Source organism: Myotis nattereri, assembly GCF_964212035.1.
Source record: "Myotis nattereri genome assembly, chromosome: 3".
NCBI classification, from domain to species: domain Eukaryota; kingdom Metazoa; phylum Chordata; class Mammalia; order Chiroptera; family Vespertilionidae; genus Myotis; species Myotis nattereri.
The window spans coordinates 169458613-169476337 of NC_138077.1; the positions used below are offsets into that span (position 1 = coordinate 169458613).

General features: G+C 43.2%; 1 protein-coding gene across 2 annotated transcripts in view; it reads right to left on the reverse strand.

Annotated features, from left to right (window-relative positions):
• Positions 1–16004, reverse strand: part of PDE4B (phosphodiesterase 4B) — a 531417-nt gene extending 515413 nt beyond the window's left edge. Inside the window, exon 1 of one of the 2 annotated variants that reach the window (XM_081087643.1) lies at positions 15647–16004. The gene's annotated coding sequence lies outside the window, so the exon portion shown is untranslated. Of the gene's footprint in view, positions 1–15012; positions 15463–15646 lie in introns of those variants that run through there. The other variant, XM_081087644.1, reaches the window with a different exon arrangement.
• Positions 16005–17725: the final 1721 nt, after the last annotated feature.

A 17725-nucleotide genomic window follows, 5' to 3' on the forward strand; every position in this document is an offset into this window, starting at 1 on the left:
AATTTTGTACAAACTAGACTAAATTTTGTAATTTAGATTAGTAATTACAAAGATCTGTAAACACTAATTTTATCCTTCAAAAGGTAAAATGGGAAGTCATAACAGTCACTTTACATATTCAGTTGTGAATATGTTAGGCTGAGTTTAACAGGAAACTTACTAACTAGTGGGAGAAACAGGGGTTTTATTTTTTTCTCACGGAATAGCAAGACTGAAGGTAGGCAATGCAGAGCTGATAGTTCTACTCTAAGGTGTCATCAAGGATCCCAACTACTTATATTTTTCTGCTTCATCATCCTAAGTGTGTTGTTTTATCCCTCATGCTTGCAAGGTGGCTACTCACCACAAACAGGGCATCCATGCCTGTAGGGCGCGGCTATAGGGTTAAGTCTCGGACTGACCTGTTGGCAAAGCCACAAACAAGTCCCAGCTTAGAGAGCACAGTCCTCTTAGCATAATTAGGCTTGACCTTATGACCTCCCTAGATCTTATCTGGGTAGCTAATGGGCTGTGGGAAGTGCAGCAAGTGCTGCCAAAAACAAGTGAAACTCACAAGAACACTGTAACTATGGTGACCACTACCTTGTTTACCTCTAGCTATAAAATAAAGGCTCAGCTTGCCTCTGGATCTCTCTCTGTTGCCTCAGCCAGGCACAGGAGATCCACCTAGTAGACCCAGTTTATTCTCTTTGTCTGTCATTTCTTCATCCATTTGCTGCCTCAGCACACATGCCCTACTGATAAAGAAGGGGTTAGGGCAGCCGTGGGTAAACTACGGCCCACGGGCCGGATTCGGCCCGTTTGAAATGAATAAAACTAAAAAAAAAAAAAGACCGTACCCTTTTATGTAATGATGTTTACTTTGAATTTATATTAGTTCACACAAACACTCCATCCATGCTTTTGTTCCGGCCCTCCGGTCCAGTTTAAGAACCCATTGTGGCCCTCGAGTCAAAAAGTTTGCCCACCCCTGGGCTAGGGTCAAGGGCAAGAGCCTTCTCCTTGTGAAGCTTTCTTTTTCTGGTTCAAGAAGGGATGCATTCTCTATAAATCACCTTCTAATCTTTATAACATGGGCCCCTCTCAGCTTCAAGGGTGGCTTCTACAAAGTAGAATGATTTGCCTTCCAACTTGTATAGCAGATGAAGATAGAAGAGAAAGGGGTGAATAGATGCTTACGAGCAATCTGCAGTATCACTACACCTCCACACCAATTAAATCCAGCGCCACCACATTAGCATCATCACCACTGTCATTATCACTCTCAGCATTAAAGTATTTGTTCCCCAAATTGTGCTATGTTGTGTCCAGATACAACATGAGTAGTCCTAATTCAATCCTGACCTCTCTATTGCAAATTTCCGCCCATATCAAGGTATTATAATAATTTCAAATTAAAAGATTAGTTCTCTGGAGAGCTTTCTTATGAATAATACTTAATAACATAGATATATCAAAAATTCACCTAATGTGTCAAATAATACCTACTCATCAAAAGTTTAACCAAATCAGAATGTTGCAAAGACTCAGAGATTATGATAATTCAAAGTCTTATTTTATACTCTAAGGCTTATACAGGGAATATCATTTCCCCATTTAGTGATATAGCAGAACTGGAACTCAAAACTTCTGATTCCCAGTACTCAATTATTCAATTACAAAAGAGTAACCCTGAAAAAAGTCCCTTCAATCTTTTAAAATATGTAAAAGCACACGCACACCAAACGATTATTTCTTTTTCCCCATTCTTCTGCATTGAGTTTTTTACTCTAGTATACATTATGACTCTTCAAGTCATTTCAGGGTCTTACCTCTCATCCAAGGAGTTGTACTGGTCATAGAAAAGTATATAGGCACTTCGTTTAAGTGTGTATCAGCAGCTTCCTTAAAAGTAATTTCAGCCACTTTAACAAATACTGGTCTCACTTCCTGATCTCTGGATTTAGAGACATTTATCATTCTGTGCTCTTAAATTATTTTGATCCATAATGTAAGGAAAACATTGATGTGGTTTTTCCTCTTACCCTCATAAATTTCCCACTAAATACATCAACTGCCACTATAAGCTTTCTTCTCTCAGCCCTTACCATTTTGTGGGTGAGGTTAGGTTTAAATGAACACCAAGAGAGACGCCTTATTAGAGAAAGGGAGGATTATCTCCAAGGAGCAGTATTTCTCCAAGAGGATGACAGCAGACAGGAACAGATGAAAAGCATCTTGAGGTGTGTGTCTATGTGTGTACCGGGGAGGAGTGAGCAAGTATTGTGGGCTGAGTGGCCTGTTTCTATTTCCCACAATCTGTTTTAACACCTGCTGAGGCACTGTTATTTACCCACTTCGTGGCATAGCTGGCCCTGCTAGATCCTTCTCACCTACTGGCTCTCTAGAACCTGCAGGAAAACAAATTCCTCAGCACAGCTACGCACTGTGCCAGGACAGCTGCTGCAATAAACAAGCCTCTAAGGGAGAGTCCACCTCTTGAAGAGGCATTATCCCTATGTTACTTTCCCCAGCAGAGACCATTTGCAGACATCATATGGTGCAAATAACACAGAAACAGTATTTAGTGGCCATCCCTAGGAGTTCATAAATCCCCAATATTGTAGGCACATTTTTGAATTGATGGTTATTTTTCCGGCCCATATGTTCATCATATTTTCAAACATGCCTATTTTTTTAAAGAGTACCATCATGCTGTCCCAACTTGTTAAAGTGTTTGTTTATATTTTTCAATAGAAATGGGAACTGAGAAATCATGCCTCAATATAAAATTTTAATGTCTTCTAAAAACAAAGCTATTTTTTATTTTTTAAGAAAGTTGAACATAACAGTATGCAATACTAAGAATTCAGAATAAGAAAACCCTGAAACTATTTTTTAAATATATTTTTATTGATTTCAGAGAGAAAGGGAGAGGGAGAGAAAAATAGAAACATTAATGGTGAAAGAGAATCATTGACCTGCTGCCTCCTGCACACACCCTACCCCAGATCAAGCCTGCAATCAGGGCATGTGCTCTGACCAGGAATCAAACTATGACCTCCTGGTTCATGAGCTGACTCGCAACCACTGAGCCACGCCAGCCAGGCAGCCCTGATATTTTTGAACTGAAGGAACTTAGGCTGCTTTATGGCCTTTAAGGTATTAGTTTTCCTAAATATCAAACAATAGGGTTGAAATAGGTGATCTCTGATTTCACTTTCAGTTCTAAAAAAGAAGGAACTCTTACCATTTGCAACGGCATGGATGGAGCTGGAGAGCATTATGCTAAGTGAAATAAGCCAGTCAATGAAGGAAAAATACCACATGATCTCACTCATTCATGGATAATAGAGACCATTTTAAACTTTTGAACAATAATAGATACAGAGGCAGAGCTGCCTCAAACAGATTGTCAAACTGCAGCGGGAAGGCCGGGGAGGGTTGGGGGGCAGGAGGTAGGGGGGTAAGAGATGAACTAACGGACTTGTATGCATGCATATAAGCATAACCAATGGACATAAGACACTGGGGGATAGGGGAGGCTAGGGGACTGTCTAGGGCGGGGGGATAAAATGGACACATATGTAATACCCTTTGTAATACTTTAAGCAATAAATAAATAAAAAATAAATAATAAATAAATAAATAAATAAATTAAATAAAAATGCCAGAATTCTATGAATCAGCACTATAGTATAATCCAGGAAAGCCAAACACAGAATCCTGGTATCTTTTCCTTAATCCACTCAAAATATCAGCAAGCTGCTTGTGCAAATAATGTCATTTATTTTCTCTACAGTTTAAAGTGTCCACCTAATAAAGAATTATTTTTAGCATTTCTCAGATATGGCAACAGATAAAAGCTACTAATATTTTCCAAATGCTTTAAGACAACTTGGAAAAAAATGTTTGATAGGGAAAACATCACATACATAGATTTTTGTCTTAGATTCCATTGATAAGATGTGACTCATTTACTTATTCAATTACAGTAAGACTGATTTAAATCAGATATGTATCGCCCCATCGGGGTGGCTCAGTGGTTGAGTGTCAACCTATGAACCAGGAGATCATGGTTCAATTTCTAGTCAGGGCATATGCCTGGGTTGGAGCTTGATCCAGTGTAGGGCATGCAGGAGGCAGCCGATCAATGATTCTCTCTCATGATTCATGTTTCTATGTTTCTGTCCCTCTCTTCCTCTCTAAAATCAATAAAAATATTTTAAAAATAATAATAAATAGATCAGATATGTATTTTTTTTAATTGAAGTTTAGACTATGTCTCTAGAACAAACCCATATTACTGGAAAGCACAAACTAGTATTTTCAACTATATTAATGGAGAATGTGACTAAGGAATGGAACTACAGTGTTTTTAAAAAGCATATGTTGCCCTAACCAGTTTGGCTGAGTGGATAGAGCGTCAGCCTGTGGACTGAAGGGTCCCAGGTTCAATTCCGGTCAAGGGCATGCACCTTGGTTATGGGCACATCACCAATAGGGGGTGTGCAGAAGGCAGCTGATCGATGTTTCTCGCTCATCAATGTTTCTAACTCTCTATCCCCCTCCCTTCCTCTCTGTAAAAAATCAATAAAATATATTTTAAAAAAGTAAAAATATAAATAAAAAGCATATATTTCCAGTCTAGTCAAGATGGCATACACTCACCTCTTTGGGCGTCTCTCACCCCACTTAGGACAACTATAAACCCTAGAAATAATGCAAGAGGCAATCAAAGCAGGAGTCTGAATGGTGAAAAGAAAGAGGTGGACTGGTTGGTGACCCTTGGACTAGAGGAATAAAGGAGCGGTAGGCTGCCTTATGACTCCCTACCCAACAGAAGGTGACCCAGGCCAGAGTCTCCAACCCCCAACCTAGCAATAGATGATATAGATTCCTCCCCTGTGTCTAACTGAGTTCCAGCCAATAACACCAGATGGCTTCACAGCATTGGCAGGGGGAATCCTGCCACTACAAGCTCCAGGCCCAGAAATCCCTTCCCTGCAGGCCAAGAAATCCCTTCCCTCACCTGGAAGCAGCCATGGGCCTGGCCTGAGGTTCCTTCCGCTCCCAACACTGGCATCAGCAGGGTTCAGTGGGAGCCCCGGAAGCACCAGACAAGCCAGGCAGACTCAAATGGCAACACAAAAACCTCTGGAAATTAAATTATCATTGAAACCACAATACACAAAAAGTAACCCAGGATCTGTGTGCTAAACCTAAACAAGGTGACTGCGAAAGAATAAGGTTTAAATAGGACCCAGCCTCCTAACATTGTAGCCAAAATGTCCAGGATTCAGTCATAACTTGAATGGGAAAAGATAATAAACTGACACCAGCACTGAAGCGAGTCAGATATTAGAATTATCTGGTAAGACTTTTAAAGCGTCCATTATAAAACTGTTTCAACAAGCTAACTCAAAGTCTCCAGAAACAAATGAGGGGGGAAAAAACCATCAGAAAATATGTGTAAGTTCTAAAACGGACCAAATGGCATTTACAGAACAAAAAAAAAAATACAAAAACCAAAATAAAATACTCACTGGATGGTCTCAATAGTGGAGATGACAGTGGCTAGAATCAGTGAACTTGAGAACAGACTAGTAGAATTTTTCCAATGTGAACAACTGAGACAAAATAGATAAAAATCTTTTTAAAAGATGAACAGAAGCTTGGGGTCCTGTGGGACAATAACAGAAGATCCAACATTCCTATCATCAGAGGTTCAGAAGGAGATGAGAAGGACAGTGAGGCTAAAAGTATTTGAAGAAATGATGCCAGGAAACCTCCCAAATTTGGTGAAAAACACAAACCAGCAGATTCAAGAAGCTGATCAAACCCCAAATAGAATAAACTAACAAACAAAAATCTGTACCAAGATATATCATCTTACACTTCTAGAAAACTAAAGGCAAAGAAAATTACCTTAAAACCAGCCAAAGAGAAATGGCACATTGCCTTTGCCGGAGCATCAACTCAACCAACAATGATTTTCACATGGGAAAGCATGGAAGCCTGAAGGAAGCGGCACATGTTTCCAGTGCTAAAAGGAAAGGATGGTCAACCATCCTTCCCAACATGAGTTGTCTAAATCATAGTCAATGATGGACACAAAATATATAACCACTGTCTTATACTTGGAACAACAGCATTTAAAAAGAAGGGAGAGGAAATAGAGCAACCACTGAGAAAACGATACCAAGATATACTTAAAACACCAGAAATAAATCAAAATGGAATCCTATAAAATGTTCAAGTAAATCACAGGAAGGCAAGAAAAGAGAAATAAAGGAATAAGAAAGAAAGGAAACCAAGAGAAAAAAATGGTAAAATGACTGACTTTAACACAATGCTGAGAAACTGGATTGCTCATACATTACTGCTGGGAATGTATAATGGTATAACCACTCTGGGAAAATGTTTGGCAATTTCTTATAAAACTAAGTATGCAATTACCATAGGATCTGACAATCATACTCTTGGGCATTTAACCCCAAGAAATAAAAACTTACATCCATATAAACATCCTACCTAATAAAAGAGAAGCATGCAAATTGACCATAACCCCAACACCCTTCCCATTGGCTAATCAGCAGGATATGCAAATTAGCTGCCAACCAAGATGGCGGCCGGCAGCCAGGCAGCTGAAGCGAACAGGAGGCTTGCTTGCTCCAGTGGCGGAGGAAGCCAACATTCCCGGCCTGCCACTGCCAGCCTCTGAGCTGCACTCTAAGCAACTATGTTGCAATTATAGAAGCTAAACAAGCTCCAGAGACCTGCTTTCAGCCAGCTTTGGCCTCAGAGCTTAGAGCTGCTGTTATGGCAACAGAGTCTCAATTATAGAAGCCAAACAGACCCAGAAACCTGCTTTCAGCCCTCAGAGCTGGAGCCGGCTCTAAGCTCCAGTGACAGCTATAGAAGGTAAATAAATCCCAGAATAAAAAAAAAATTTTAAAAAGGAGAGGCTGGGAGCTTAAGTTGCCCTCCAGCCTGAAAACAGCTCTCAGGCCAACACCCAGACTGGTCAGGCACCCCAGTGGGGACCCCCACCCTGAAGGGGGTGTGACCAGCTGCAAACAGCCTTCAGCCCATCATCCAGGCTGGCCAGGCACCCAAGCAGGACCCCCACCCTGATCCAGACACTTTCAGGGCAAACCAGCAGGCCCCCACCCGTGCACCAGGCCTCTATCCTATACTACAGGCAGGGCGGGACAGAGTGAGCTGCCATCCGGGCCCCATGTGCAGCCCTGGGCAGTGGAGCATAAGCCCCGCCCCCAGCCGGGACCCCTGTGTGCCACCTGAGGCCCCAGCCGGGACCCCCGTGCCGCCTAAGCCCCGCAATGCTAAGCCCCGCCCCCAGCCGGGACCCTATGACTATTGTAGAGCAGGAAAGTGCTGCTGGGCCCTGGGCCGTTGTGGTGATCCAGCCATCAGTAAGTAGAAAAGTGCGGCCTGTAGGCAGCCCCCAGGCCTGATCCGGGAGCAGGAAAGCAAGCCCGGCCTGAGGGCAGCCCCCAGCTGCACCTTCTCCCCAGTCATAATGAGGATCCAGGAGCAGGAAAGCAAGCCTGGCCTGCGGGCAGCCCCAAACTGGGCCTGATAAGGGAGCAGGAAAGCCCGGCCTGCGGGCAGCCCCCAGCTGGGCCTGCTCCCTGGTCACCATGGGGATCCGGGAGCAGGAGAGCAAGCCCAGCCTGCGGGCAGCTCCAAGCTGAGCCTGCTCCCCGGTCGCCATGATGATCCGGGAGCAGGAAAGCCCGGCTTGCAAGCAGCACCCCCATCCTGGCCATAGCTCAAGGGAGAGTACAACATGCAGTGGAGGCCAGGAGCCTGAGTGATCAACACAGAGGTGCTCCTGCTCCAAGCCTCCATGGTGTGGCTGGGGTCAGGCCCCCAGCAGACACACACACACACACACACACACACAGTGCCTGCTCTGAGCCTCCAATGTGGCTGGGGGCAGACCCCCAGTGGACACACACACACACACACACACACACACACACGGCAACTGCTTCGAGCCTACGTGGCACGGCTGGGGGCAGGCCCTAGCAGACAGACACACACACACACACACACACACACACACACACACACACACACGACGTCTGCTCCAAGCCTCTGCTGCCAGACTGCGGCCATCAGTGGGACATCCACTGAGAGCTCCTGGACTGTGAGAGGGGCAGGCTGGGCTGAGGGAACCCTACCCCCCCAGTGCACGAATTTCATGCACCAGGCCTCTAGTCTATATATAAACACAAATGTGCATGGCAGCTTTAATCATAATAGCCAAAAACTGGAAACAACCCAAATGTCCTTCAGTGGATAAATGCCTAAACAATCTGTAGTATATCCATACTCAGCAATAAAAAGGAACAAAATTTTGACACTAATTCAACACCTTGGGTGAATCTCTGGAGAATGATGGTGAGTTGGTGGAGGGGATCTCAAAGGTTACATAATATAATAGAGGCCTGGTGCACGGGATTCGTGCACCGGTGGGGGGTGTGGCCTGCGGGGATCGGCCAGCTGTGGGAATGCCGCTCACCCCCGGTCAGCCAAGCGGTGCTCCCACTGTGGGAGTGCACTGACCACCAGGGGCAGCTCCTGCATTGAGCGTCTTCCCCCTGGTGGTCAGTGTGCGTCATAGCAACTGGTTGACGGGTCATTCTGGTCATTCTGTCATTTGGTCACTGGGCTTTTATTATATAGGATTATTCCATTTATGTAACATTTTTGAAATGACAAAATTATAGAGATGGTTTTCAAGGGTTAGGAATGAGCCCAGGGAGGGGAAGGTAGATGGGGGTAGTTATAAAAGAGGAGGCACAAGGGATCCTGAGGTTATGAAATGATCCTGTATCTTGATTGTAGTGGCAAATACACAAACCTACAGATGTGATACTTGCATAGAACTAAACACACACAAAAATGAATATAAAACTGACAAAATCTGAATGAGATCTGTAGATTGTATCAATGTCAATTTCCTGGTTGTGATATATTATAGGTTTTCAAGACATGACTTTTGGGGAAAACTGAATGAAGGGTACACAGGATCTCTGTATTATTTCTTACAACTGCGTATAAATCTACAATTATCTCAAAATAAAAAAGTTAATAAGAAAGCACTGGGTGAAATTGTGGAAAAGTGGGGTTTTCACACAGTCCCAAAATATCACTTCACTTTACAGAGTATTTATTAACCAACGAAGTAAAAAAAAAAAAAAATTATAAAAAAAGGAGAAATTCAGTAGGTACTACTTTTCTCTAGTGATCTAATTTAGTCACCTGGAATGAGGCAAGAAGACTCTCCTGCTATGATGCAATAGGAAACACACCTCACCTAAGTAGTATTCTTGCTAAAAATATTTAACCTGAACTTAATTGAGTATGTAACTGTTAGACAAATCCAGACTGTAAGATACTCTATACAACAACTGCCCTCAACTCAACACAAATGTTAATGTCACATAAGGAGGGAAAAAGACAAGGGAACTAATATAATTATGTTTTAATAATGAGAGAATATTGGGGCAGGGGAAGGAAGTAACTGAAAAGAAGCAATTCTCAATGTGTACAGTCTCAGATAGACATCTTATTCCTCTAGTGTGGCAGGCCAAGTTAATGTGGACCACACTCCCTTCTTCTTCAAACAGGGAAACCAAAAAAATTGAAATATGTTAAATAGTTAAGATTGAAAAAAAAAAAAAGAATGGTAATCTGCAAGTATTAGAACAGAAAAGGAACAAATACCAGAAGGGTAGGCACATAAATTGGTAATACAGAAATCCAAAATGATACACAATTTAAACAGACATTAATGCCTACAGACTGGAGATTTCATGTGTTCAGGGACAGGTAACTTGGTTTGGGATCCATGAAAGGAAGATAATCAAAGCTGAAACCTCTATATAAGGAGAACCCCAGAAGAGTTGACCCCTTAGTTTACTAGTAAGAAGAGCTAGAAGCCTGACTTAAAAGTAGCAAGAAAGACTCTTTTTCCTGGGGCTCTGGATAGAAGGATAAAAGTATTCCTTGAATTGAGTCCCTAAAAGGATACACATACAGCTTGAATTTAATCACTTAGATGGTCTAGGAATTTCAACAAGAAATTAATGTAAAAGCTGATTCTATGGATGTTGACTGGACTTAATGTGGTGATCATTCCACAATATATAGAAATATTGAATCATTATGTTATATACCTGAAACTATATCTCAAGTATAACTCAATTTAAAAAAATTTTAAATCCTATTCTAAACCAGCAAATCCCTTGGGATGTTCTACAGAAGCAAACAAAATATCACTCTACAGGGAAACTTTCAAAAGTGGGGAAAATACGACTACCACAGAGAAAAACCAAAAGCAAAAACCTGACTGAAGAGGAGCTCATAATCCAAATAACAAAACATAAAGAAATGACCCAGTTTGAAGTGGATATAGAATTCTGGAAGAACCAGCAGACCCCACCATTGGAATGAGTAATTCCCAGAAGAATTTAAATAAGAGAACAATCTAAACTATAAAATAAATTCAGGTATAATTATTAAAGAGATAAAATAAGGATAGAATCCATAATAAAAGGATTTTTAAAAAACTAGAGGAAAAGAACAGGCAGTAGGAAAAGGCATCAAATAGCACTTTTAGAAATAAAAAAAAATAAATCATAGCATAGTTCAATGTACAATTTAAACAATAGATAGGACATCAATGAAGAAAGAATCAGCTGGAAAATAGGCCTCTGTAATTACTCAAATGCTATTTTAAAATATTTCCTAATTGAATATAATATAGAGGTAATAGACACTAGAGGCAAAACAAGAAGGTCCAACATATATATAATAAGAATTCCAGAGGAAAGAATAGAGAGATTGAAAGCAAGATAATATATGGTGAAATATGCTACAAATTTTTAATAATTTAAGAAATACAGGGGTTATCTGAGGAAGTATAAAAAAATCCCATAAGAAAAAGTAAAAACAAACTCGGTAAAACTAGGCTTGCAGCAGTAAAACTACAGAACGCAAAACAAAGAGCAATCTTAAAAACCACCGAGAAACAAGCTCTCATCACCAATAATACTGAAAGACAGTATCTCCAAAGTAATGAGCAAAATAATTGTCAGCTAAAAATTCTGCTCCCAAATAATCTGTTATTCAAAAGTATTAGGATGAAATACAGTTTTTAAAAAAAATATTAAGAGACTGTTACCATTTGTATATACTTATCAAAGAAGTACTTCCATAAGAAGGAATTTAAATCCAGAAGGAAAAAGAGGGGTGCAATTAGTAACAGTGGTCACAGGAAATGTGGGTGAAGTTAAATAAGTATAGACTGTGCCCAGTCAGCATGGCTTAGTGGTTGAGTGTCGACCTATGAAACAGGAGGTCATGGTTTGATTTCCAGTCAGGGCATATGCCCAGGTTGCAGGCCTGATTCCCCATGTGGGCTGTGCAGGAGGCAGCCAATCAATGACTGTCTGTCATCATTGATGTTTCTACCTCTCGCTCCCTCTCCCTTTCCTCTCTGAAATAAATAGAAATACATTTTAAAAATAAATAAATAAATAATTATAGAGAATTTTTAAAATTGTAAAAACAATTTTTAAAAAAGAAAAAACTAATTATATAAAAATTACATAGTAGATGTGAAAATGTGGTGGAATTATAACACTGGACAATATTATGAAATACAGAGTATGATCAGAATTACAACATGATTATTCAAGAGAAAAAATATATATTTGATTAATATTATCTAAGACAGAATATTAATGTTAAAAACTTAAAAATAGCTATTAGAAGAATAGAAATGGGACATGTCACTTTCAAATCAATGGATGTAAAAAAGACCAAAGAAACTGTAAGTACGATAAAAGGAAGAATGATAAAACAAGGAGAGACAGAAGAGGGCAGGGACATGGAAATGTCCTCCAGTGAGAAGTGGCACTATAATGTCAAAGATAAAAGACCAAAATTGATAAAATGAATGTGCATAGAGAAAGTGTCCCTACAGGTTGGCTTCCCCTGGGAAGCTGACTTGGAGATGAGTTGAGCATGCATTTTTATTAAGGGCTGCCTTGCTCTTAAATCTGGAAATAGGGGAAGGCACAGGAATGGGAAAAGGGAGACGTGGAACTGAAGTGGAAGCCCCACAGGGAGTTCCAGAGCTAAAAGGATCCCCCCAAGTTACTGGAGTTGGGCTGAGATGGCCCCACAGGGATCAGCCATTGGATGTGAGCTGCCCTGTAAAGGAGCAAAGGGGCAACTCAGGCAACCCTCCAAGGGACTGATCCATCAAGACTGTCTGCTGACAGCCTCCAGGAAGCTGAAGCAAAAAACACATCACAGGGTCTGCCGTATTACCCGTATTACCGTATTTCCGCAAGGTGCCTGCAGCTCCAGCTGCTCAAAGGAACCTATTTGTCCTGTGATCAACAACATCCCCACACCTTTTCCAAATTCTGCAGCTCAAGTTTCCATGGAAAGAGCAATGAAATTTTATTCCATAATAATAAAAGAGAAATTCAAATTACTAACCTGCAAGTCTTTCAGACTCAAAGCTACATCATGTACTTCTTGCTCCCTCATCAAAGTAAGCCAAGCAAGATATTAAGAACAACCTGGGACTCTATTCCTTTGCAATTTTAAATCTTCATTTTGGTTCACAATATCATTTTTGTGTGTAATATTTTTATCAAGCATGAGTCCTTACTTTTGCGTACCATTACTATTAAATACCTGTCTCTACACAGGCAAAGGATTCCAAGAACAGAAAACGATACATGATTTATTTCTTACTCAAGTCAAAACCAACTCTATTTAAAAGAAACAAGCATGCCTAAATGGCTACCCTCTAGAGAAATTTAGGATAATTCATCTTAGCAAATATGTCCAGCTGAAAAACAAATCAGCTGAGAAAAATAAAAACAAGTAGGTACACTATAAAAAACATTTAGCTCATAATTGTAATAAGAAATACAGAGGTAGGCACCGAAGGTTTACAGTTGTAATAAAATAAATAATACAATAATAAATAAAAAGCAATAATAAAATCTGTTTCACATACGCACAACTATAAATTACTTTTGCCCACCCTTGCATAGTGAGATGATGAAAATATAAATAGCCTCAATGTATCAATCATTCCATCTCAATAATTCCAGTGTATTAAACAATTTTTTTTGGTAATTGGCTTTCTGTTTTTTAAGAAGAAAAATAACAGAAAGTCAGTTACTAGTCAAGTCCTACCAGTACTGATGGAAGAGTCGAACAGATCATTGCTTCGCTGAAGACACATGTTGACATTAAGGGGGTTCTCTCTTGGGATATCGGGGGAAACTGAGGTATCTTCAGAGGGAGGGGCAGCTGAATTTCTTGTTACCTGAAGTTAAACCATTTGATTTGTCTACCTTCTTGTCACTTATGTAGAGATCAATTCCAGACCCCTCCCTACATCTAGGACCTAAGCAAATTCACTTTTAAGTCCCCAAATTGTTTTTTTTTTCTTTTTGTCATAACAGTCAGCTTTTGGTAAAAAGAAAGCGGATGATCCACTAAAGAAAACAACAGCATCTATATTTTCAAAAAATTTAATGTGTTTCTTATTATTTCAGTTGTAGCTCTGGGCTTTCAAGTAGCTAAAAACCTCTGAATTTAAAAGATGGATGTGATTCATAGAACTGTTATACAGCATACACATCTAAGACACAGGATACATGGATTTACCATTTCTGTTTAGTGGCATCACATATGTGTGATGTAAACATAATATAAATTAATGTAATATTAGGTGAGAGTCTCAAAGTATTCATTAAAATTACCCCAGGCTTGTGCATATATCATATATAGTATAATATATACTATACTATATATTTTATATACATACTATGTTATGTATTACATGTATGTTATACTATCTATAGCACATTATGTTAATATATAGATATATTTGTCTTGAAAATGAACCACACTGGCCCTGCGCAGTGGTTGAGCATTGACCCATGAAGCAGGAGCTCACAGTTCAATTCCCATTCAGGGCACCTGCCCCGGGGTTGCAGGCTCCGAGCATCCCCAGTGTGGGGTGTGCAGGAGGCAGTTGATCAATGATTCTCTCTTACCATTCATGTTTCTATCTCTTTATCCTTCTCCCTTCCTCTCTGAAATCAATTTAAAAATATATTTTTAAAAATGAGCCACACTGCAATTCAGTTATTTCTCTGTGTTCTCCTCTTTATACTTATTTTAAAGCTATTGACTACAGTGGTTTTGGATTTTGTTTGAAGTATGGCACATTGGGGGAGGGGGGTCTGTAAAAAGGGGAAGAAGGAAGCAAAACAGGAAGATGGAAGAGGAGGGAAGAGGAGGAGGAAGGAAAAGGGAACCCCCCCACCACACACACACACACACACACACACACACACACACACACTTGTAGTTTAGAAAGGGCCATGCCATGAACACACTCCAGCACCCCTCCCCAAATATGAGACTGAGCTTCCCCAAAAGTTCCTTGGCAGAGCCTTCCTTATGCCCCGGCTTGGGTGCACCCCACTGGAGCCCCAGCCGCCGGGCATGCAGGACCACCCTGGGGCCGCAGCCCAGCAAACTCTTGGGTACCCCAGGCTCCCTCCTGCGCCCGCAGCCCGCAGTCAATCACTGGGCGCCGCGCGCCAATCCATCACCGACTCCTGAGCGAATCCCTCTGCCTTTCCCCATTCCCCCTGGGCTCTCGCTCCTTCCCAGGGGCTTACCAAGAGGCAAAGCGGGGGTGGAGGGGGGGTGGGGAGAGAGGCAGGGACAGACCGAAGAGGCAAAGAGAAAGGGCCGGTTGGCGGATTTACTACAAGAGGCGACCAAGACGTCTCGCCATCAAGAACACAGTCCTAGCGAGGCCCCATCCTCCCCTAGACCCCCACCAGCCCCGCAGCAAATACACGCTCCATTTGGGCTCAGATGTGCTATGAAGTCGGAGAAGGTGGGGGGGGGGGGGGGAGATAAACCCGCTGCCTCCTGGGCAGCCCTTACCTCCGGCTACCCTCTCGGCAGCCTCCTCCTGCGGTTCCAGGCGCCGGGGTGCACCGCCTTGGCCGCTTCGCTCCAGGCGCCCGGGCTCCGGCCGCGGCTCCGCCAGGCGCAGCTGGCCCGTGGGAAGCGAGGGCGCCTTCCCGCTCCCGGGGGCCGCCGAGCCGGCGCGAAGGACGGTGGCGCGGCTCGCGTGCAGCCCCGCGGGCGAGAGGGAGCGGGCAGCCGCCGGGGCGGGGCCAGGAGCCCCCGAAAGGGGCGCACGAGCTGGAAGTGGCTGCGGAGTGGGCGCGCGGACCCGCCACCGTCCAGGACCCAGGCCTGGGCGGTGCGGGCGGCCGCGAGGCTCCCCTGAGCTCTTGTCTCCTCCACTGGCCCCCCAAGCCCCTCTCTGGACCCCCGCCCCCCACCACCACCCGGAAGAGACGGCTCGCTGGTAGCACTTGGTGCGCCGCTCTGCGCTCTTCAGCCCGGTGCGGGAATGACAATGTGATGGCTTGGCAGGGACTGGATGCTGTGTGGAGTAGGTTGTAACTGCGGAGGCCACCACCTGTCAATTCTAAGGAACCAGACACACCGTCCGCAGCTGCCGGCGGCCTCTCCCGGAGCCCCTCGCTTATTTTCCTCCTGCACCTACCTCGCCGAGCTCCCGCAGTACTCCGCCGGCTGGATACCGAGGGAGTTTTGCAAAATAACCCTCACTCTCCACCAGGAGCTTAGGGCATCTCTCTTCCCACCAGAGCTGAAGGATTACGCGCAGCCCTGCGTGCCTATCCAAAGCCGGATGCCGAAAATCCTGGTTTGAACCCCAAACTCGTCAGGCCCCCTCCCGCCCCCATTCATAATCCCAGCGGCCGTCTGCCACTATGCACCCTCCCCCTGCCGCCCGCGCCGGCTGCGATTCGCTGTCCCTGGAACGTGTCAGTCACTCGCTCTTCATCAGCCGTGAATACTGTACGAGAAGCTCCGCAGCCACGGGTTGCACAAAGGGGAGTGGGGAGGAGGGCACTCAGAGCTCAGGGTGCGCGGAGCAGAGGGAGCGAGTGGGGCAAATGATGTGGGAGGAGCTGGTGTGAAGGGGGCTCCGCTGCTCTCCTGTTGCACAAAGGAGCTCCCGAGTGCCTAAGCGCCGTGCTCCTGAACCCACGGGCCAGATCACCGCTGTGGAGGTGCTCCAGCAAGACACGCCGGGAGTGGGTCCCACACCTTGGGGATTTGCGTGACCCAGCAACAGGCACCCGGGAGCCGGACTGGCCAGTGTGGAAGAACGCAGCAGGTGGGTGGGATGCGGGGAGGGGGTACACAGGTTTCCTTTCCCCCAGTTGTCCAGCCCCTTTCAGTGAGAGGAAGAGAAAAGAAGCTGGCAAGGTAAGGAGGAGGAAGAGAGAGATGCAGTGACTGCTTCTTGAACTACTACTACAACTATCCAGAGACCAGAAAAACTTGAATGGACAAAACTGTCCTATTTCTCAATTTACTCCAATGCACACTATGGCACACCATTTTGCACTAAAGCACTATACACTGTGCCAGGTGTTGGGGCACAGTCTCTGCTCCCAAGGAGCTCACAGCCTTGTGGGAGACACAATTACATTAGTGGGAGGAATTTTCTCTAGTTGGAGAGGAAATGGGTCAGGGAATTAGATCCCTTCTGAACTGTGTATTAAAGGGTAATTGGAGCTTGCCAAAGAAGTGGCAATAGCCTCCTATTACCCACCCATTACCCCAAACCAGCTTTACCTACACACACTATGAGCATCATACCCGAGAGCTTACCAATTTAGGGACTGAATGGGCTCCTGCCCTGCACTATTTCCCCTTTGTGGTTTTGGAGGAACATTTTCAAACATTAGCCCTTGGAATGTAGAACACCCAGTTCTCCACAGCTGAGGTGCTGCCTTCTTGGACCTGTTGCTTCTTGTACCATCCACCTTATCTATTAGCTCGACATTGAGCCCAAAGCCAAAATTAATAATACGGAGGCAGCGAACATCTGGAAGGAAGCCAATAAATCCTGCAATGCAGTCATGATGCTGACACATGCCCTGTCTGTATAATAATGACAATATAATCTTTTTCCTGAACTACAGTGAGGATTAATTAGTCAGACTTATTAAAGAGACCGTTGCCCAAATGGAGTGTGGGATGGGGAACTAAATTGTGATTCAATCTAAGAAAGAAAGAAAGAAAAAGAAAAAACAGTTTGAGCGACATGCTTTCCCTCTGAATATTAGAACTTTGAAAGGTACTAATGATTGCTGAGGCACCCAAGGTTATTACATCATCTTCAGAAAAGTATGTCCAAAGAGCTCTTGTTGCAAAAAAAGAATTAAAGATAATGTCACCTATTTAAACATATTTCCCACTTCTCCCTAGAAATTTTATAAACTAGCAAAGAGAATGGAGGAAAATGTCAAATGCCACTTTCAGCTAGTTTATACAGATTTTATGCACAAATTCCAAAGTACTTGTAAAGGTTGCTAAAAGCAGCTTAGTTTGGGCAGAAGTCATAGGAAAAAAGGTCCAGGGAAGAGAATTAAAGGGAACCAGCAGTAAGGACAAGCAAAAATATGCCTGAAAGTGAGAGGCTTACCATAATTTTTCTCATTAGGGAAAAAATAAATTAAATTTACTTCTTAGGCAAAATACAAAAGCAGCTATGTCAAAAAAAAAAAAATAAGGGGCGGGGGGGGGGGCGAGCAGGAGCAGAAAAGGC